Genomic DNA, 23,562 nt, shown 5'->3' on the forward strand with positions numbered 1-23,562 from the left:
TGCACCTAGGTGTTCAGTCATGCCGGCCACATGACCACGGAAGCGTCTTCGGACAGCGCTGGCTCTTCGGCTTAGAAACGGGGATGAGCACCGCACCCTAGAGTCGGACACGACTGGTTGGGGACACCTTTACCTTTTTATGGTTGGTGATGTGTCAATTACACAGAGAACATTCTAAAAGGAACAACGTAATGGTCGCAATTATCTCCCTCCCTCCCCCCGCCCCACCCCCTAGAACACAACAGATCATTTCTGCACACAAAAACCTGTGTGGTTGCAGTAAGCCATTCTAATGCAGCAAAAGGTTTCACAGTTTGGATGCATTTACCAATGAATTCTTTAAAAATTGCACACTTTATATACGGACAATTCTGGATTGTCTTCAATATCAGCGTAGTGAGAAAATAAAAGTTAAAAAAAAAAAAAAAGACTAGTCAAGTGCAGTAGTAGAAAGGGGGGAAAGAGTGAACAAGAAGATCAATCTGTAACTGACTGTGGACAATCAATTGAAATAACCCACTACCATCGGACCAGTCGGAAAACTATAAAGCCTTATTCGATATTTATATGTCTGATATCTCACTTGTTTCTACGATATAGCGAAAATAGTTAAAAATGTTCGAAAAAAGACATGAGGAACTTTTTAATGCATACTATTAACCAACATAAAAAGGTAAATACTCTTTGTGCCAAAGATAACCTTACAAAGAGAAACTTGTTTGTGCTCCGGTGCATGTTGGGAAGCCAATATGCAAAATGAAGGAGAGAGCGTAGCTCCAGTAGGTTTGGAGCGAGCAACCGCTGAAGAGGCTTTGGGAAGCTGCTGTCCTGTGTCGGCTTGCTAGTGGTGTTTTATATAAATAGTACTGGTAGTTGGTATAAATAAATGAGTTGCCAGCCCTTGCTGTACAGCAGCCTTCCCTATATGTGTAGGACTACAACTTCCATCATCCCCAGTCACTTGTTAATCAGTGCTTAAAAATGCTAAATGTGTACTTCCCACCACCTGGTAACCTCCTGTCGGCATCTGATTGGGATTTCCAGCAAAAGATACCCCACACCCAAAAAACACCTCCGTTTGGAACGAGGATAAAGCTAGTTACGTGCCCACCTCCATCGCCTTTTCATGCCCCCTGCTGCCCCCGTTTTGCTCTGTTCACTTTCACGCAGGCATGCTGTGCTTTTACGCTTCTAACAATGCAATCCCATGCATTGGGATTGCATTGTTTACCCAGTTTAATCCCATTAACTCAGTTTAATTGTTTACTCGGTTTACTTGTTTAATCCCATGCATCACGTTTACTCAGAAGTAAATCCAACTGTGTAGGGCGTATTCCCAGGGAAGTGGGCATAGAATTGCATCTTAACAGTATAAAATAATAGTGATTTTAGGGCGCAATCCTAGGCATGTTTAGACGGAAGAAAGTCCTACAACTCCCAGCATTCCCCAGCCAGCCTTTAAGGATCTAACGATCTAAAATTTAGTCGTAATCACCCCGTTCGCGTCGCTTTTCTCTTCATCTCCTCCCGATGTCTCCCTTCTTCGTAAATCTAAGAGCCTTGGGGCAGTAAATGGATGCAGCTGCATACTCTTAAGCTTTGCTTCTGTTGAGTCGGAAGACTGAGTCCTCCTTTTTCTTTTTCCTCTCTCCTTTCACCCTGTTTTTTGTTTGTTTTTTTTAGTATTGTTAGTCTATACGCCTGCAAGCAGGGTGCACTACATCAGCATCCTGAATATATATACACAATGCAATCCGTATATGCTTATAAAATAATATCAGCATTCTCCCGCCCGCGTTATGTACTTTTAAAGGCACACTCCTAAGCATGTTTGGACAGGAAAAAAGCCCTACAACTCCCAGCATGCCTGAACAAGCCATGCTGTCTGGGGAATGCTGGGAGTTGTAGGACTTTTTTTTCCTGTCTAAGCATACATAGGTCTGCACCCCAAGACAGTGGTTTCCTAACGTTTTCGATCGCCTATCAGTGAAAACATTTTGAGCACCCCCCCAATATACGTATATTTAATTTATAAATTATATACATGTACCACCGTACTAATGTATTATGTACATTATAAAACATACACACACAAATAAAAAAATTAAACAGGGTGAGATAAAGATGAAATAAAAAAAAACTTTTAAAAATATTGTTTATTTATTAAGGGTACAACCTCCCCTTTTTGCTCTCACTTTAAAAAATATTATTATTAATATTTTTAGTGAGAACAATGTGATTGGATATGCTTCATTATTTTTGAAAATCTTGGTTTAACAGTTTCTGATACAGCGATTCAAAGGCCTGGTTCCAAGTTCAGTTCTTTTTAAGCCACCTGTCCATTCTGTGAGGCTTAGTTTAGTTAAAACTAGATAAGCTGGAAATGCACCAGGGCAGCACTGTCTCCTTGCCAGGAGGGGAAAGACGTGCTTGGCCGGGCTCCTCCCTGCACGCACCCTGCCCTGAGTCCCCACTCCTTGGCCCCGCCGAGCGGAAAGTGCCCGCTTCCTTCTCGGTTTCATTCTGCCAGAGGAAAGTGGGAAGGGGTGATCTCCTTTCCGCTTTCCTTTAGCGGGAAGGCACCACTGCCTGGGGAGTTGCTCTCAACAGGCCAGGAGCCAAGAGCTTCCCTCTCGGCTCCCATCCCGTCCTGCGGCCACTGTCCCCGCCCTCCTCCTAGAGCAGCGGGGGGCTGCTCGAAGATCAGGCAGCTCCCCCCACCATCATGTCACGCACTCCCTGGGGTGCACGCACCGCCCTTTGGAGACCACTGCTCCAAGACACGTTTATTTCCACTGCAGACCTTTAAGCACATGCGTATTGAAATCAGTGGGACTCAAGTGCTCATCCTTGGTTGCATCGTGTGCTATATGTGATCTTTCATGCGTGCGTTGAGTTTTTTTTTATTCTAGAGCCTGCGGGAGGGGGGGGTATTGAGTGCGCGCGCGCAGCACTATTATTTATTTATTTATTTATTTCATTTCTATACCTCGGAAGAGCCGAAGCTCTGTGAGCGGCTCACAAAATTAAAACCACAAAAATACAACAGAAAATACAATAGCACATAATTGTATTTTATTAATTATTAAAACTACAGAACAAAAATACAACCAGAGTAAAATCTAGCAACAGTGCAGGTATTTAAAACGCAATAGCAGATTTAAGACAGCAGAGCAAAGAAAAAAAAATGGAATGCTAAAATGCTAAAGATGCCTGGGAAAATAAAAAGGTCTCCACCTGGCAGCGGAAAGAGTGCAACGTAGATAGTAAAAAAGATTTGGTGGTTTAAAATAATCTGGGTGGGTGTGTTTTAAAGAGATTAATACAGAGTAGGATTTAAAATGACCATGAACTAAAGCCTAACCTCGAAAACAAAAGACTAGTCAAGTGAAGCAGTGGGAGTGGAGAAAGAACAAAGAAACCTGTAACTGACTGTGATCAATTAATTATAAGTACCACTGCAATCGGACCAGCCAATGTTCTTTGCTCTCCCAAAATATATATATAGCTGTAATTATTTTAGGCATGTAGGTTATGGCAGATATCTCCCAAGTAAGTCCGAATGTTACCATACTTGCAGTGATTTGTTTCTTGTAAGACAGCATAGTTTATAGACGTTGAACAAAGCGGAAACTCTTGTTCTCCTGTTAATTCCTGTGGCAGAGACAATGAGAATTCAGTGTTGCATTATGGGTACGCTCTATGCAAATGAAAGAGGCATCTCCACAAATCAAGAAAATGTAAGCAGATTCACGCTGCCTGCTTGATATCCCTTTAACCTCTTAAAGGAACGTGGCTTCGGTCGCGCTGCGAAGAATCGCAAATGGTCGGGGAAGGGAGCGAGCGAGCGCTCAGGAGGGAAATCAGCAGAATGCACGCAGCCTGAAGACAAGCATCTCTTAACGTTTGGACTGGGAATGGGCAGAAACCGATCGAGGAAGCCAACGCAGACATGCAAGCCTTCCCCTACCCCCCGTTTCTTTTCTTTATGTAGCGTTTAGTTACTTCTGTACTCTATAACTGAGGCGTTCATTGCTTCTGTATGCATCAGAATCGAAACGTTTTCCCCCAAAACACACTCTTTGAAACGCTGTTGCTTGACAATTTTACTCTCTTATGAACGCAAACTTGCCCCAATACGTTTCTGTGCAAGAGCTAATATCTGAATTGTATCCAATGTTAGTTTAACTTCAGTTCCATTCATTTCGGTGGGTAAAATCTAACACAAGTCATACTTGGAGTAGACCCATTGAAATGATTGGTACTTCAGCTAGTCACGACTAAGTTAAGTCCCTTTCATTTCAGTGGGTCTATTCTAAGTAGGAATTACGTTGGATTTTACCCAGTGTATGTACTCTAAGTAGGGCTAACGTTGGATACAACCCTATATTAGTGATTGCAGCTGTCTTCTATTCTGAACTGAGAATGCAACTTATGACTTGTCCAAAATATACTCACAGATTAAAAATATCTTCACAGAACTAAAGGAGACAAATTTTAATGTCCCCCCCATTGGACTATTGATCATATTGGTATTTCTTTCCGTCTATATTAGGTAACCATCGATGTTTCTTCTGATGAGGCCCCTGTGCCTTTAACAACTGTGTGACAAGCTGAAATTCTCCAGGTGAAGCTTTCTCCAGAATATAGGTGCAGTGTTGAGGGAAAGTATCACCCGCCGAATTTCTCCTTTAGCACCTGTTAAAAACAAAGGAGCCCTACCTGGGGATGGGAAGAAAGGTTGCAATCTACTTATGCTGATTCTCACCTACATTTCAAGTATCAAAAAGCTAGACCCCAATTTAAGGCTGGGTTATATGAAGGACTGTCTTCTCCAACATGTTATGATTGTCATTGGAAGCCTTGCTCTGTGTCCCTCTCGGCCTTCAGAGGCACAGTTGGTTGGGACAGGGCCTTTTCAATAGCAGTGCCAAGGTTGTAGACTGTCGATCCACAGGAATTTTGGTTGGCTCCCTCTCTTTTAGCCGTATGTTGCCAAGCTTTTGGACTGTTTTACTTTGCACCCTGTTGGTCTGGTTTTTAAGTCTCAGTTCTTTTGTATTTTATTGTGATATTGCTGCAATGTTATTGTCTCTACCTGTATTTGTATTATATCTATATTGTAAGCCTCCTTGCGAGCTCTTGAAACTGAAAGGTGGGGTATAAATCTTATAAATAAGGCAGCTAGCTACTCAGTAATGTGACTTGCTGGTTGTGAATGGAATAGAGCAGAATGTACTTTACTCATGAATATCAGGAAATCTGGAAACTATAGGATGGGCCTTTAACAAAGTTGATGAGGTGTTTGTCTTCTAGTATAGGCAGAGTGTAACTTAGCCTTGTATCATCACAAAAGCCAGTATTATGAAGTCAGCTATGAGGTCAGCACGATCTCTGTCAGATGAATTGTCAAGTAGATCAGTGCAGCAGGGATTCCCTTCAGGCTAGCACATAGCTCATGTCATGGCCAGAGAAGGACCATGGCCAGCACAAGAAGGAAATGACAAAGAGGGATCATGGATATTGAGAAGCGCTCCAAGTGAGCAAAAGAATGCAGGCACATTCCAGAAGAGATCAATGTCTATTTGGTAATTGTAACTAAGGGCTTGTGCAGATGTTATGGCTTCTACATAAGAGCTGCAGTAAAATGATTCTGCCTGGAAGGCCACTGAAATGCTTCACATTATTAGCCCTGCCATACAGTAAGTTGTCTGTAACCATTGTGGCTTCCCCATGAAGTACTTTGTGGCTTCTGTGTGAGTGTTGCCCAAATGTGTGAAACAGCATGAGGCTAAGGGCACAACCCTATGCATGTTTAGACAGAGAAAAGGCCTACAACTCCCAGCATCCCCCAGCCAGCCTTGCAAGTTACTAAGTGAGTTACTTAGGCTAGGACAATCTAAGACATTTTGCTGCCTGAGGCAATTCAAGATGGTGCCTGTAAGGACCTGAGGCTGTTTTGACTACCTCACGATCCTACTTCTAGTCACCAGCTCAGCTGCTTTGGTCAGTGTGTCTCCTCACATTGCCACTTTTAGACTCTCACCCACAACCCTCTGTTTGTGTATTGTGATGCTTCACCATTCTCTCAGTTGCTGCTGCCAATAACCCTTTTAGAGCTGCTTTCTTTATTTTTGGTAGCACAGACCAAGCAGCCAGCTCATGGGGGTTATTCCACGAAACCCTTCCTAATAACTAAAAAGGAAACTGTCTTTTAAAATTGAAAACAAAGAAGGTTTACTTGGTATAAGAGGATTGGAAATAGGAATTGGGCTGGGATGAGGAAAGGATATCAGGAATGATGATTAAACTAAGGCAACACTTTAAATTGCACAATATAACCCTTGCCTTTAGTTCTATATTCAAAACCTCTTACACCCTCTCTCACACTATCTGACACACAGACTATCTCACTGGTTGTTCTCACCCTTATCTCCCAATCTCTTCTCCGACTTCTCTAGCTGTTCCCAATCTATTTTACTCCCAAACTTATCTGATTCCCTAGAAGCAATCTCCCCACCTTTTTCTGCGCAAGCTCTCAACCAATCACACTGCATTCCATTCTCACTCGCCACTCCCCCTTTCTTCCACTTGCCAAACTGTCATTCTTGCCCACACTCTGCCAAACCCCGGCCTCACACTCACCTGTCAATCATTCCAGATACATACCAGCCACCATACATATATACAAACCTTTACTATTTACATATTGTGCATGTGGAATTGCCACAGCGCCCCCTCCCATTCCATGCACAGAAGCCAACTGCACTGGCAGCTGAATCTTATTTCAACATTGCTACGGGACAGTCCCCCAGCACACCTGAGGGTAGGAGGCTGGCTCAGGGAGCACAAGGCCCGCCACATGGCATACACAGCTCTTTCACCAAAAGGAAAAGCACTTCATTGCTGTTCTGCACTCATGCCTGAGGCAGTTGCTTCACTTTGCCTAATGGTAGGGCTGGCCCTGTACCTGGGTCAGCATGGCTGAAAAAGTGAGGAGCATTTCTTATGTCCCAAGACACCATTTTTGGTCATTTCTAGCTCACTTCTGGTATCAAATCTGAGCTGTGGAAAAGCTGCTTATTTATAGCCCACTCTATAACAGGCATTCTCTGGGTGGTTTACAACATAAACAAGAAAAATGAAAATAAACACAATTACAATAAGAATACAGTAAAGACAGTAAATAAAAACACAACTATAAAATCAGGAATAGATCACACCAAAAGATAGGAACAAAAACTCTGCAGCACTAAATTAAAGCAGAGAGCAGAGGATTAAAACCCCCCCAGTATAAATACAATCACTATATAATTTAAAAGACCTAAGAAAATAAAAAGGTCTTTGCGCGCGCCAGAAAAATGTTAAAGTAGGCACAAGCCAAGCTTTTCTGGGGATATCATTCCACAGCTAGGGGCCACAACTGAAAAAGCCCTTTAGGGCACAATCCTAGGCATGTTTAGACAGAAAAAAAGTCCTGCAGCCCCCAGCATCCCTTGAGCCAGTCATGCTGGCTAGGGCATGCTGGGAATTATAGGACTTTTTCCTGCCTAAACATGCCTAGGGTTGCCCACTTAATTCATAGCCGCCTACTGTACCTCACTTGGTGAGGGCAGTCAGAGCAGCGCCTGAGGTGATGATCTCAATTATCATGTAGGTACATGGGAGGAGAGGTGATCCTTCAGATACTGACCACCCAAGCCTTTGAAGGGCTTTAAGAGCAAAACCAGCACTTTGAATTGGACACCATTCAAACTGGGAACCAGCACTGGCATAGTACAATCATAATGCGTGGTCCCAGTTAGCACCCTTGCAGCCATATTCTGTACCAGTGGAAGTTTCCAGATGGTTTCAAATGCTATCCCTCATGCAACGCATTACAGTAATCTTAACAGGAGGTTACTAGCAAAGGTAGGGTCATAGCTGGCATACCAGCCTGAGCTGGTGGGAGGCACTTCAAGCCACAGAGGCCACGTATGCCTCTAGTGATAGTGCTGGATGAATAAACACCCACGAACTATGAACCTCGTTCTTTACAGGGAGTGCAACCCCTTGCAGAATAGGTTGGATGACACACATCTGGGCAGACAAACCACCTACTGAAACAGTGGTGGGGAAACATTAGCCCTCAGAGGCTCCCCATCCAGTGCGGAGAAACCTGGGCTCCATCTGTGGGCTTCTTCCCCTCCCCAAGCTCACCTCTGGCCTAGAAGCTACCAGGGGCTTGGAGAGGAGGCAGGGAGAGAAATCCAGTTGTTGTCTCTGATCACAGATCAGAGAAAACAAAGGGATTCCCCTTTCTTAGCGTCCTGCTCACCCTCCCATTTGGGAGGATGCATGGTACGCAGGGGCATCCACTTATTGTCAGTCATAGATTGGAGAGATCACGGGATTCCCCTTACTTAGTGTGCCACTCTGGAGATAAGTGTTTCCCAATGGGGGAAGGCATGGGGTAGGGGAAGTTGGCACCACCAAAGTGGCGGCTGGAGAAGCTGATGATGTTTAAGATCAGAAAGAGAGGCCTGTCTCACTTGCCCACCTTTGAGGGCAGTTAGGTGGGCAAGGACATGAGAGAGGGGCCCTTTCCGTGCTGGCCCCACACCTCTGGAATTAGTTGCCATCTGAGAGGTGTCAGGCCCCATCATTGCAGGTGTTTAGGAAGGCCCTGAAGACCTACTTGTTTACTCAGGCCTTCCCTGACTATGTTTTACTGGACTGTTCTGCTCTGTTGGTGCAGTTCTGCTGTAGATGTTTAGTAATGTTTTATTGCTGGTGTTTGCTGTTTCATGAATGCTTGCTTGCTTATTATTGTATGGGGTTTTTTTAAGTTATTATATGAATTTTAGTCAGTTGTAAGCTGACCTGGGAATGCTTCTGCCCTGAAAGGCGGCCTAAAAATATTTTAAATAAAACAGCTAAAATTAATAATAAATGTCGGCCAGGTCCATTTGCGTGGTATGTGCCCCCCTGGGGGGGGTGATGCACACTGTGCGAAGCCAGCAAAGTTCCTTTCTCCGTGCTGAGAGAAAAGCATGGAGAAAGGCAAAATGGGTGGGGCGATGACATCAGTGGGCATGGCCACAGCCACTGTCATCAGCGGGGTGGGGTGGGGCCATGCATCCCGCCATTTGACCTACCATCTCCAACTTGTTCCCCACCCTTGCACTAACAGTACCTCTGTCTTCTCTGGTTTGAGCTTTAGTTTAGTGGCCCTCCATTACCACAACCAGGTACTCTTTTTGTTTAAAGAGTAGACCCTCCTCTATCATTGTATATATGAATGGGGTAACAGTGTATTTAATATCGATTTGTTTGCCCCACCTGTGTAATTGACCCCAGGTCAGACTGCAAACTGCAGGTGAAACCAAGCGGATATGGGAAAAATAGGGTTAAAAAAAAAAAAGACCAGTCAAGGTTAGCAGTGGGGTGTGACTTAGGTTAGTTAAACTAACTGTAATAATTTTTGATAACCCACTACTTTCGGACCAGCCGGAATACAAATTTGCTCAGTTCCTATATATAGTGCTCCAGATGTGGTTTTCTTCAGTTAGGATGATTAATTTTTAACAGGCAAGTCAGAGGAAGAACTGGTAAGTGTGTTTCACACTGCATATCAGAAACTAGACTGAATGACTGGTTTAGCTTGTAATTGCTAGCAAAAATCAAAGAAATTTAAAAAAATGTATTTCAGAACCTTGCATGATGGGAAATGTAAGCAGGTTACTGAACAGCAGTTTCTCTTCTCTTTCTTGGGTTGAAATATTGCTGCAGCTGACATGACATGGACTGCTGCTTGCCAAATGGTGATGTAAAATACGTTCTCGAAGGGACTTCTTTATTTTCTATAGATATGATCTGTGTGTATTCGGAAGGGATTTGTATGTTCTCCGTTGCTACAGGTCATAATAATGCCAAAAGGTTTGTGTTGTCAAAATTCAGCAGATGGCAGTAATGTACAAAGAAAATTCAATCTGTAGCTATTCTGGCTTGTTAATCACACTGGGCTGCATACCTATGTCCAGAGGTTTCTGTTGTGTGATGACGTTGATCTTGCCACAATGTGTAGTATTCCACAAGTATAAAAACGGAGATTTTAAAAGTATCACATGACTTCCACACAATTTGAAATGTCTTTTTAGAGTCTTTACACACATTAGCCTCTCCCCAAATCCCTTTTAAGTTCTCGTTGAGATGCCCATGCAAAATATGGCAGCCTCCTCACAGATTTGACCAGGGACAGTGGTGTCAAAGACAGGCACAGTCAGGCACTTGCTGAAGTCTCACACCACAGTAGGAGTCCATTGACAAGAGCCCCAAGGAGTTGCTCCTCCTCTTCACTGATGTTGTAACGTGCTTGTTCACCTCTGGCCCAGGCAACAATAGCACTGAGGAGGTGCAGTAGATGCCCCAGCCTACTTGCCCACTGTCTCTCTGCCTGTCAAGCAAGCAAGCTTCAAAGCAGTTCTGCACAGCTCCTGGCCCTGTGTTGTTGTTCATTTTAAATTAATAGTTTAGTTTGCTAGAAACAGCAACACAGATCTATCCAATATAACTTCGGTCTAGTTCTTACTTGAGTGACAAATCTGTGCCTGCACTGTATCACTTCAGATGGTAAGTGATTGAAGCTTAAAAAATAAAATAAAAATGCAATAAAAAAATATATCCCTTCACGTAGAAAACTTGATGTCAGGAGAGGTGTGCTAGCTTAGTCTTCTTGACATGCTAGTTTTCTATGCACATAATTTTTTTTTCTGGAGGAGTATTCCATCATGTGAGTCTCCACCTGCAGTCTGAATTGATACAAGCTCAGAAACAGGTTAACCTGTTCAGGAAGAACTAGGTATTAGTGTAACCTAAATCACATTTGTTGCATTTAGGGTGGCCATTATGAATCGGCAAAAAAAGAGGACAAAAGATGACACCGATTGTCGGGAGCGCCTTTGCTGCCTTCTGAAATCCTCAAGTAGCCAGAATCAACACACAGATGATAGGGCTCTTTTCCAAGGCTTTATTTCCATTCAACCTAATGATGCTTACAGATGCTAACTGCATGAGCCTACTGAAGGAAACTTAAGAGAGCTGCCTACTAGAGGTTTCTAGCCTTAGTGAATCAGTTGATCTCCGTTTGGAGGATAAAGGCGGGAAGCCTCTGAACTTAAGGGCTAGGAGGCGAAAGTCCACCCCTTTCCCTTGGGGCATTGGGGCACAGCTGTTGACATCGCGCCAAGTGGGCTGAGCGCCTCCTCTCAGTGCCCTCCATCTCCCGCTTGTCCCTACGCCGGCGCCTAGCATTCCGAAGCGCCAGTTCCTCCCCCTGCTTGCCTGGGTCACTACCACTCTCCGGAATGTGAGCAGGGAGGGGCTGTCCCCCTGGCTGCTCCTCTGAACAGCGCGCGGATTCCTCTCCCACAGTTTCTATCCCTTCCTCAGAATCAGAACTGCTTTGGGGCTCTATGGGTGCCGATCCAACCCTGACACCGATTTGCATAAAATGTGCATATGCTAATTTATATTGTATAGATGGAAATTTGGACATTATGATTATAATTTAAATAGAAACACAGTACATGTCTGTAGTATACCGTAGTGTGGAAGACCGTAATGCGTTGACCTGCGTGCTTTGCTCAGTCTGCTGTCCAGGTGCTGTTGATGGGCAACTTTGAGGCCCAGCTCTTCCTTGAGATGGTTCTTTATCTTTAAACCAGACTTGGACTAGAGAGTCCTTCAAACAGAGGATGCTTTCAAAAGGGAGAAAAGTCCTCTGGCAGCCCTTCAAATATAGGACTGTCCTCTGTAAAAGAGGACACATGGTCACCGTAGCATTTACAGTTTCATTTCTCTCATTTTGCAGTGAACGTCACAAAAATGTTTCTGCTGGGTCATATGGTGTTCTGACAAGAAAAGTACCTCACAGTAACTTATTTTTTAAATAGACCACAATGTCTCACCGCACAACCAGGCTAAAAAGCTCATGTGTGTAGCTTATTGAGCTACTCTGCCTAATCTGATCCATCCCCCCGCCCCGTCCTGCTGCAGTCTTCCCGCCCAAGTAGTGGTGCTGTTTCACCAAGTCATTACATCGCAGCAGGGGCTACGAGGAGCGAAATCCCAGTGTGCACCAAAAAGGGGCTGGCACATATAAACCCTTGGAAGTTTGCAGGACTAGGACCAAGCTTCACACACAGCCTCTCCTAGTCAGGAGGCACCCGATGCACCATCAAAACCCTGTGCAATTACACCAATGGAAGGAAAATCCTGGGTGGACCCAAAAGGGGGTGGCGGCTATGACACCTTGGAGGTTTGCAGGATTGGGACCAAATTTGACATACAGCTAGTCAGGAGGCACCCAAAACACCATCAAAACCCTGAATTGCACATTTTCCTCCATAGCCATTGCTGGCATAGACACCTTTAAGTGTTCTCAATATTTGGCATACAAGCTTTTAACTGATATACAGGCTTTTAACTGTTCTCAATATCACTAAAGCACTCTAATGCTAAAACGTCATTGCGGATTTCCTCCCATAGCCATTGCTGACTTACAGGCTTTTAAGTGTTCTCAGTATTGCTATAGCGGTAAAACGTAATTGTACAACCAACCCCCCCATAGCCATTGCTGGCATAGACACCTTTTAGTGTTCTCAATTGTGCATTTCCCCCCATACACAGTCCAGAAATAGACAATTTAAGGTATTTCCATTATACAGATAACGTCTGTGAGGAGCAGAGTGGCAGTGATCAGAATCAGTCTTGTTGCACAACTCTGTAAGCGACCAAAATAACCCACGGTGCCCGACAGATGACATGATAACCCATAGTGGGTTAAATAACCCCTGCTGCAGATTGTGGGTTATCAGTGTGGGTTATTTGTGCCAAATAAGTCATCGTGGATTACAACATTCCTGACAGATGACACGATAAGCCATGATGTGTTAAATAAGCTATCATGGCTTATTTAACCCATCATGGGTGATCGTGATGTCCAAGCCCAGTCATAGAGTTGCAAAGGACTTCAACATTCATTTAGTCCACTCCAGCTGCTGATGCAGGAAATCCATTACTACTGCAGCATCCCTGATAGGTGGCCCATCCAGCCTCTGCTTAAACACTTCTAACAAAGGAGAGTCTGCCACCTTACAAGGCAGTCTATTGCACTGTTGAACAGCTTGTACCATCAGGAAGTTCTTTCTAATGTGTAGTCTAAATCTTTTTTCATGTAATTTGAAGCCATTGAATCAGTCCCTACCCTTTGGAGCAACAGAATACAAATTTGCTCCATCATCTATGTGGCAGCCCTTCAGATATTGGAAGAAGGCAAGCATATCACTGCTTAATCATCTTGTCTACATTCAAAATCATGTCTCTAGACTCTTCACCATCTTTGTCTCCCTCCTCTGGACACATGCCAATGTGTTAAACTGTGGTGCCCTCAACTGGACATAGTACTCCAGGTGAGGTACATGTGTGAGAATGGCCATGGTTCTTCAGGGCTGAGTTTCAGGTACCACTATTTTAGAATATAAGGCATTAGTATTAACATATGTTAATTATTGCAACCCACAGTGCAGTTCTCTCAGAAGTAAGCCCTAATGAATTCAGTGTGACTTACTCCCAGGTAGGTGAGTGTAGGATTGCAGCATCAGTTTCATGCCTTTTCATCTGAGGTGATATTCAAAGAACTTTTAAAAAAATATTTTCTCCTTTTATTTTACCTATAAAACAAAGGTAATAAAAATAACTGTGCAATCCTAGACATGTCTGCTCAGAAGTAAGCCCCATTGAATTAATGGGTTTTACTCCTAGGTAAGTGTGTATGAACCACTGTATGTTCATCAGAAGGGGGCCAAAACATCCCTGAAATGGTAGGTACTTAAAATCTGGATTCAGATTTTATAGCTTGAGCCTATATTTAGGGTTGCTTCGCCAATCTTTATCTGGGTTTATTTCAAACCAGACTGAATTTTCTTCCCCTTTGTCAGAATGATTTCAATCAACACAGAGTGACCAGCCATGTGCATATGCTCACAGCATGCCCATGTGCCAGAAAGCCTACGAGTGTCTGCATGAATGAAGTGACAGAACCATTCACTGCTTGGAGTATGGTACTTGAGGAGCATATAGGCACGACTATTGAATCGTGATTCAAACTGGTTGACAAAGTCAGCCTAGTTTGAAATATGCCCAAGTAAAGACAAAATATGAGTTGTCCTGCGCTCAGCTCAGATAGAAATTCAATGATCTTGATTAGTTTTCTGCAGCAGCCAAGTCCCACTACACTGAGCTCTTGATCACAGTGCCAGCTCCAGGTTTTTGAAGACCCTTGGGCAAGCCACCCTCAAAGGGCCTACCTGAGTGTACCTCCTCACCACCATTGTCACCAGATGCTATTGCTCCTCATCCTCTTTCTCAGCATTGCTACCACTTGCTTGTTTGACAGGCAGAGAGTGAGTGAGAAAGTCAGCAATGGCACATACTGCTCCTCCTTCTTACCACCACCATTGTTTGGGCCAGAGTAAAAGGCAGGTGAACAACAAGGTGGTGAAGAGGAGGAGCAAGTCCAGGGGGCTCTTGGCAGTGGGTCCCTGCTGGTGCCCAACCATGCCTACCTTTGACACTGGCCCTGCTTGATCAAGTCAAGGGCAAACTAGACTTGAGTGGGGCTGATCATGAGTTTACACACAGATCTGCTGAAATCCGAAAGAAAGAAAGAAAGAAAGAAAGAAAGAAAGAAAGAAAGAAAGAAGTAGGCATGTAGGTAAGAATCCCCGGGAGAAAAGCACTCTCGGTGTGAAAACTGCGCTGAGATAAGAGTTCTACAATCCTCACCCATGCACACCTTTTGACAATGAAAATGGAACCCTCGCCCTCTTCCTTCTATGTGGCTGGGGCAGTTCCATGTTTAACTTTATATGCACATCTGCTGCTGTCACATTTAGTTTGACCCTCAGTGTTGCTCAATTTCCTCTGCTATTGCAGCTCAACCACTAAGCAAGCCATATAAACATCTTTCAAAGTCTATCTGGCATTTCCCATTCCAATAATGCTTTATTCATCATTTCCTTTGCTTGCTTACTCTGATTTCAGAGCTGTCAATATTTTCCTGTGGTCTTCGTATATAGTAAATGTGCTGAAGAAGCAAAAAACAAAACTAAAACTAAACCAACATTTAAAAGCTCACCATGACTTTGCTCCACCCTCTCTTTCTGCAGTATTTCCTGTTATATCCCCACCTGTAACCTGCTCCCATAACTGTATCGGCCTCAGACACTCAAATGACTCTCCCTGTTCTCCCATGCTGCCCCTTATGCCTTGAATCTCCTCCCAGAACAACATAGTACCACTTCTTTCCTCTCCTCACAAACTCACTTGGTGTGACCTTGACCAGGGCCATGGCATGGCAGGAAAGGTACAGGCCTATGTATTGTACCTATCATTAACCCACTTTGCTGCAAATAGCAGCTTCAAGGGATGATTTCAGTTTGGGAAATGGCTCAGCCTGGCCAAAAGGCCCAAAGGGCAGCAAAGCAGGGCATGAAAAGCTCCAAGTGAGCCCTATGTTCCAGTTTGAAGCCTTTTATGCCTCCAGGACCATATTACCGTCCCATTCTCCATTTCTTCCTTAAAGATTGGAAGGCCTTCAAGGGGCAGGACTCTCACTTGGAATCTAGTGCTTCTTTTCTCAGATAGGGTGGCCACTTATGCATCGCCAAAAAAGAGGAAATGTTTCATCAATCTGCATAAAGTTTACATATGCTAATTTATATGCATAGATGCAAATTCAGACATCATACTTATACTTTAAATAGAAATATAATACATCTCTTCACAGTGTGGAAGACTGTGACCAGGTGACCTGTGTGCCTTGCTCAGTCTCCTGTCCAGGTGGTGTTGATGGGCGATTTTGAGGCCCAGATCTTCCTTCTGATGTTTCTTTATTTTTAAGCTGGACTTGGATTTGACAGCCCTTCAAATAGAGGATGCCTTCAAAATAGAGGACTGTCCTCCATGAAAGAGGACATATGGCCACCCTACAAATTTCTTCCAGGCCTGTTGCCTGCACTGTCAGCGCAACATGGGAATGTGGGTCTGTGGAGTGAAGGGGATCTACTTCTCAGGGGGTGCAGGCTCTGGGTGTACAGACTCCAGAGGTCCTGATTCATGCATTCCTGGCTCAAAGGCCCATGATCTGATGGTCTTGGGCTCTGGCTCAGGCCTGGTCTTGATGGTGGGACCTGGGTCAGCCCCCAGTGCCTCTGCCTCTGCTGTTGATGGGGGTCCTGACACAGCAGGGGAGATAGAAATTAAACCCCTTCTGCTCAAACAAAACAAAAGATGACAAGAGATTGGATCATAGACCTCCCACATAATGTCCTTATCCCTTATGCAAAATTCATGTGTGGTTTAAGCTATGACTCAGTGAAACGTGGTTTAAAAAATCAACCACCGAAGAGCCTCGAACATAAATACTGGGTGAAATTCACAAGCCATTTTGTCTAAAGTGATTTCTATGAGGTCCCACTGACATCTACTGGATTGTCCCTCTAAATCTTAAAATAGTTCATGGATTACTCATTTTCTAGCTTTTATCTGCCTTTTGGTTTGAACTTTATAATGAAGGATATTTTTTTTTTAAATCGGTTCTCAGAGTCTTAAGACAAAGAAGAAAATTGTGGGCTATCACCACCTTCAGGTGTTGGTGACAAAATGGTTGCTGCTTTTAGATGTGCTGACTCATCTATGAGTCATGAACTGATAATCGCTTAGCAGTCAGGGCTTCATGTTACAGAAAAAACCCTGTTCCACAGTAACATTGCAGTGTTACTGGGAGACACAGTAATACTGATACCAAATAATAAATGGAAATGAGAAACAGCATCTCTACACTGGAAACAGAAATAACCTCTTTGATGTACATGCTGTGCTGTAGTTGTTTGGGCATTAGGAATGCTTGATGGTGGCCTCTTCCATTTTATCAGTGAAATCTCCATCACAAGCCATGCTGTTTTAAAAATGATTTAGTTCTGTTTCATAACAGAATGTCTCACGTGGCCTGTTCAAGGTGGCTCACGAGCCATTTCTTTTAAATTTTCAACATTTCTCCATATTTTGGATCAGGGACATAAGAAGAGGCCTTGGCAAATCAGATCTATGGTCCATCTAGGCCAGTGTCCTGATTCCAAGGATGTTCAGCCTGATTTGTTTCTCAAGCCAAGCTTGAAGGTAACAATCCCCACCCCAGGTAAGGCTGAAGGTAACAGCCCTCCCCCAGCACCTGGTCTTCAAAGGTATTGTGGATGTGGACATGGAAGACATGTTTAGCTGATATGGCTACCCACTGTTGATAAACATGCCCTCCACTAATGGGCTAAACCAGGGGTGCAGAACTTTAGGCCCAGGGGTCAAATCCAGCCCATCTGGGTTCCCAATCTGACCATCTGGGAATGCCCAGAAGGCCATGCCCTCTTCCCCTGTCCCTGCCCCTTTCCCACAACCACCAATTGTTTGGTGGCTTCCCTATGGCCTTTGGCCTCACCCACCACTGGAATGCGGCCCGGTGAGCTTCTCTGAAATAGAATTCAGCTCTCAGACTGAAAGAGGTTCAACACCTCAGGTCTAATCTTAAGGTCTAACTGCTGTATTGATATAAGTTGCGGGTGGGGTACGATGTTGTTATGTGGACAAGAGATGGGAAGGCAGTAGTGAGAATGCTGAGCCCCTCTCCTACCTGTACTCCCCACCCTGTTTTCCCTCCCTCATCCAAGCTGCTTTTCTCCTGGAAAAGCTCCAAGACAATAAATAAACTCAGCAGCTCAGGCGAGGCAGTTTTAGGAGACGTGGATACAGGGGCAAGGGCTCAGTGCTCCCTTCCCATGTGTCCCTTATTGGCTTTAAATGACTCACTTCCCTGCTTTAAACATGGTAAATATACTAAACAAGAACATATGAATTTTTAACACTGCTTAAGAGTCTCTCTCTCACACATTTTAATTCTAATTGTTCTCAAGGAGAGCAAACTAAGGCTGGGATTCTATACAGATTTACTGGGGAGTAAGTCCCATTGAAATCAATGGGACTTACTACTGAATAAATGTGTCTAGGACTGCACTGTAAATAAATGATACTCCTAAAGGAAAACCATTCAAGGGTCTGGTACAAGACAGAACAGAACAGAAGTCAACATAAGCCAAGAGAGAAACACTCTATTTTTGGAGAAGTGAACGTAACAGCACATCGTGCGAAAACAGCTGCTTCTTGTGAGTTTGTCCTTGAGTCCAAAGTGCAGCATAAATATTTTCCAGGCACAGCTGGTAGACCACAGGGGCTGCTAAACTTGAATTTAAACAGATTCAGGCAGTAGTAGTTCACAGAGTAGAACCACAGAAGATTCCTTAAAGGTGAAAGTGAAAATGTGGCATTAAGTCAGTAATGTGTTTGCAGTTTTGCATTTTCAAGGGCTTCCATTAGAAATTGTTCATAGCATAGTAGTGTGTTTTCAATAAGCATTCATATGGTCCATTTTTTTGGTCAAAAGGCTTCATCTATATTAACAGTACAATAGCCCTGGAATACCAGCCATTTTATGATCCCCTTATCGCAGATAGGAAGCTGAGATAACAGTACCTATCCTTAGGCCATCATATGAGTTAATCTGAACCAGGTGCTTCTTGGCTCACAACATTCACTTGTGCAGCCTGATCTAAAATGTGTTTATTCAAAAGTAAGTCTCACTGGGTTCAGTGGTACTTATTCCCTTAAAAAATGTGTTTAGGATTGCAGTCTTCTTCATCACTAGCTCTCATTATCATTACACTCTCCAAGGCCAAAGTTCTTCTGTCTTGTACCAGACCCTAACCCCTTGAATGGTTTTCCTTTAGGAATATCATTTATTTACAGTGCAATCCTAAACATATTTACTCAGAAGTAAGTTCCATTACTTCTGCACACAGCACATACTTAATGGAATTCGCTACTATAGTATATAGTGATGGGCACCAATTTGCATGGCTTTAAAAGGGGGTTGGACAAATTCCTGGAGGAAAAGGGTATCAGTAGCTACTAGTCTTGATGGCTGCATGCTCCCTCCAGTATCAGAAGCAGTATGCTTATGTACACCAGTTGCTGGGGAACATGGGTGGGAGGGTGCTGTTGCGCTCATGCCCTGCTTGTGGGTTCCTGGTTGACAGCTGGTTGGCCACTGTGTGAACAGAATGCTGGACTAGATGGACCCCGGGTCTGAACCAGCATGGCTCTTCTTATGTTCTTATGAGGGAAACACCAGACACCTGCTCCTGTTTCAGCTGGACTCTCCCTGTCAGCCAACTGCCCTGTGGGAAGGATTTTGATGGTTCATTTATTTATTTATCTTTAAATTTATCCAGGAGAACCCCAAACCAGAAACCTGATTTTTCAAGGGGAGCGCAACCCGTCTAAAAACAGGCTGAATCTCAGTCCCCTGATCTGCCTTTCTTCTTACCAGAATGTATTAGAGTCTCAGGAGATCACAGAACACTTGAGCTGTGAATTGTTAGAATAATCAGACTACAGTCATGGAACATGAATTCCCAGAGCTGGTCAACAAGTTCCACATATCCAAAGCATTTAATGAAATGCAATACTATCCCTTACCATTTGATATAAATCTGAAACATATAAATTAATTTGAAATACAACAATCCTGCACAGTGAAATTCTTACCGAACAACCTTTCAACTAATTAGGTACTACAGTAGCATGCTGTGAGAAACTCCTTAGTAGAAGCCATTGAATGGAAGTGACTTCATAACATTTGATCTTTCTCATAGTTTTGTAATGACAGTGTTTTCAGGTCATACTTACAGACTACAGAGATGATTTATGCTTTTCCTTGCTTTTGTGGTTCAGATGAGTGGTGTCTGTGAAAACTGGAAACTCCAGTTGCACCACGATGTGAAACTAGTCACATAGTTATACTTACCTTTAATTGACATTCAAATATGGTTCCATGGTGAGGCTGAGGAGAAACCATACAAAATAGTAGAACTGAAAATTAAAGCTTTTGAGTGTGTGGATTAATTGTACAAGATTTCTTTATGGTAACTGCTGCCACCCCCATAATGTTTCCCTTACTCTAGGGTTCTTACCATTTGTACAAGTCCATGACACAATCGGCGTCCGTGCTTTAAGGAACTTGAACATCGTAGGTTTCTTAAAGTTTGGCAGATTGCAGTTACTGAAAATCAGTGAGGCAGTTAGACTGAGAGATGGTGAACAAAAGAATCCCAAATTTATGGAGGAATGGAAAGCTTTTATTGAATATTGGAAAAATAATTATGTTATAGAAATTAATATATATTCTTGTTTTGCTACTTAAATTATTGGAGCTTGAAGACATGCAAAACTTGATGTTATGTGCTATTTAATTTACTCGATATTTAAATGATTTCTTGACATTTATAACTATTAAAATTAGATGGGTATATTGATTGTGTTGTATAATGATATGTTGTTGGATTGTTTTTACGTATTCATGTATTAATAAAAGCTTAAAATTTAAAAATTTAAAAAGTGAACATTGTATCAACACTCCTCTGTGATAAACCAATGATATGTCAATGTAGACTGGCACTTGTGTGCATGCCTACATCTCTCCTTGCCCTCATTTGAATCAACAAGACAGTGGGCTAATTCACACATAACAGGCAATCATGGGTTAATTAACCATGGATTAACTCTGGATTGTTTAACCCATAAACAACCCAGAGTGTCTAGGATCAGATGTCATGCTAGCAACCTATGAATGGGGTGACTGTAGGTTGTTAATTGAAAGTGGGAGTGATGAGCACATTGGAGGCAGCGCACTTGCTTGCACCTGGTATATTTTGGCAATTTCTGGGTTAATAAGTCCATGATTTCCAGTTCTGTGCAAACTGGGTCACAGTTGAACTCTTGCTTTACATCAGGGATGGGGAACCTGTGGCCCTCCAGAAGTTGATGAACTGTAACTCCCATCAACCCTAGCCAGCATAGCCAATGGTGAGGGATGATGCAAGTTGCAGTTCAGCAACTTCTGGAGGGACACGCATTCCCCATCCATGCTTTATATGCACCCATTTAGCATCCAAAGTATTGTGGACAATTTTCAGAAGTGGGAGTCATCTGCAGATATACCTTCTCCCCCACAATATGAGGACACTAGGTCAACTTGTTGTAAGGTTTACCTAAATAATGTATGTGAAGGGACTTGAACGCTGTCAAAATCTATATGAATGCTAAGTATGATTATTAATGTAATGTCCAGCTCTGCAGTAGATTCTTTGAGCAAAAAGTATCACCTGTTTTGCAGCTAGATCGCCGTTGTGTCTTTAGAAACTGGGGCAATATCATGTAAGACAGCAAACAGCTGCCAGATGGCAACATTTCTTCCTTATCGTCATTGACCTCATTTGTAGTTATATCACTGATTAGCTGATAAGTATTCCATTAAGAACTGAGTTCATAAAATAGTACGGCAGGAAAAATCTTCCAGTCCCCTGTACTGAAGCAAGATCTTCTATAACTAGACCTTTTCATTCTCAGAGCTTTCTACGTTGTAGTCTGCTGCTGCTCAGTATTGTTTTACTACTTCTAAAGCTGTGTTTTTATCATTTTTTTGTATTTTTAGTCTTTTATGAGTTCTGTATTCTTAAAATATTGTATGTTCCCTAGGGCTTTCTTTAGAAAAGGCTTAAATCATTTTATAAACAAATGAATAAATTTAACTACCTAAGTACACACACACACACACACACACACACAATTATTCCCCCCCCCCAAAAAAAAAAGATTAGTGGAAATAATCCAAATTATAAGCAGCAGTGAACAAGGTATACTCTGTAAGGAGCGCCTACAAGAGAAAGAATGCTGTTAGATGTTTGGCTGTGTTGTAAATAAGGGTGCTTCCAGGTGAAGCTTTTATGCCGGCATCACCCTGTGTCATTCATGGAATTGTACGTGGAGGCTCCAGATGTTGTCATCTTCAACTTGCAACCCTTCCGTGTTTTCCTACCACTTCTTCTGCCTTGTGTCATACCACAGAAAATCCGTTAAGGAAGAAAACACGGAATACCTGCACAAGGCCTTCTCTTTGGCAGCACTAGGAGCCCTCTGACTGGAAGCACCCTGAGCCTATCACTTGTGTTTTTGGACAATCTGCTACTTGGTGGTCCATGAAAAAGCTTAATGGTCTTTCATGGATGGAAATCTCTCCACCTGCTTTAGGAGTTCCAGGAAATTTCTGGAACTCCAAAATTCCAGGAAATTTCCTCCAGGCAGGAAATAGCATACATACAGATTGTCATGTGTGCTGTTTGCATGTGTATATTTTGCTGTGTATGTGTGTGTTGGGAAGCCACAATTGTGTCTTTTAGGAATTGTATCATGTGAAGTAGTTCACAGTCATTGCACAACGTAATCTGTCCCATGTATTGTCATGTAACAGCAACGAGGGAAGCTCTGGCAAAGCCGGTGGCTCACTGCCATACTGGATCAGCCTGCTGAAAATATTAATCAGTAGACTGTACTTTAGGTGGTCATATGTCCTTCTTTACAGAGGACAGTCCTCTATTTGAAGGGCTGTCCAGTCCCAAGTCTGGGTAGAATTGGTTTAAAGATAAAGCACTATATTAAGAAGATCAAGGAGGTGCCTTGAAGTTGGCCATCAACCTGGGGGGTGTCTCCATGACAATGGAAGGAGAAGCGAATGGTGGCTTACCTGGATTTTTCAAGGAACAAGCTTTGGTCTGCGCAGGGCTCCACAAACAAGTGCACCACGCCATTCTAAGTTGCTTCACAGGAACATACTTCTGGGTTGGGGTGGGGGTGCAGGGTTAGAGAGAATGCCATCAGACTGGCAGGGGCCCTCAACCAATAAGAGAGGCCCCCCCTCCAGGCCCTACCCCCTGTCCCCTTCCTCTGAAGCTCCCATAAGGCGAAGATTCGAAGCTTTGCATTAATTACTTCCGTACAGCAACAAAGCAAACAGTAAAGAAACACAGCATCTATATTTAAGGAACAAGTCTTATTGACCACAATGGGAGTTACTTCTGAGGAGAAACTTGCTTCCGCAACCTATGACCGATTCTGCCAATTTTGTTTTTATTTCTTTCCCTCCCCTTATCTTACTATCGCACATTTGTCAGCAAGTGCTATAGCCCCTATCCCACTATCTCACATTTGCCAGCAAGTCCTATAGCCCCTATCTCACTATCATGCAATTGTGCGATAGTGAGATAGGGGCTATGGGACTTGCTGGCAAATGCACAATAGTGAGATGGGGGGTGTAGGTGTTGCTGGACAAAAGTGCTATTTTGCTTTAATCTGTTACTGGGGGAAAAAAAAGTTAGAAGCTGCCTGGAGCACACTTATACTTTGTGGGGATGGCCACCAGAGTTTAGTGGTAGGCAAGGTGAAGTAAATGCCATGAGGTAGCTCAGAACTCTGACGGCCAGCCTTGAAATGGTGGAAACATCGGGGAAACATCCTTTGAGGTCAGTGAGGTCACAGCCAGGTGAACAACGCATCCCTGGGCAGGGAAATCATGCCAGA

The 23,562-nt window shown here is 43.3% G+C and overlaps 1 long non-coding RNA gene across 1 annotated transcript; it reads right to left on the minus strand.

The window, feature by feature from the left end:
• Positions 1 to 2,986: 2,986 nt before the first annotated feature.
• LOC146344619 (uncharacterized) lies at positions 2,987 to 23,086 on the minus strand. The gene is made up of 3 exons (XR_014792267.1): positions 22,730 to 23,086; positions 20,121 to 20,209; positions 2,987 to 19,990 (listed from the first exon to the last, which is right to left on the minus strand). It is a non-coding gene; the product is annotated as an uncharacterized LOC146344619 (long non-coding RNA).
• Between the last annotated feature and the right edge of the window lie 476 nt (positions 23,087 to 23,562).

The sequence above is a fragment of the Heloderma suspectum genome, chromosome 5 (genome assembly GCF_057233095.1).
Source record: "Heloderma suspectum isolate Gila_16-S chromosome 5, 16-S_ref, whole genome shotgun sequence".
Taxonomy (NCBI): domain Eukaryota; kingdom Metazoa; phylum Chordata; class Lepidosauria; order Squamata; family Helodermatidae; genus Heloderma; species Heloderma suspectum.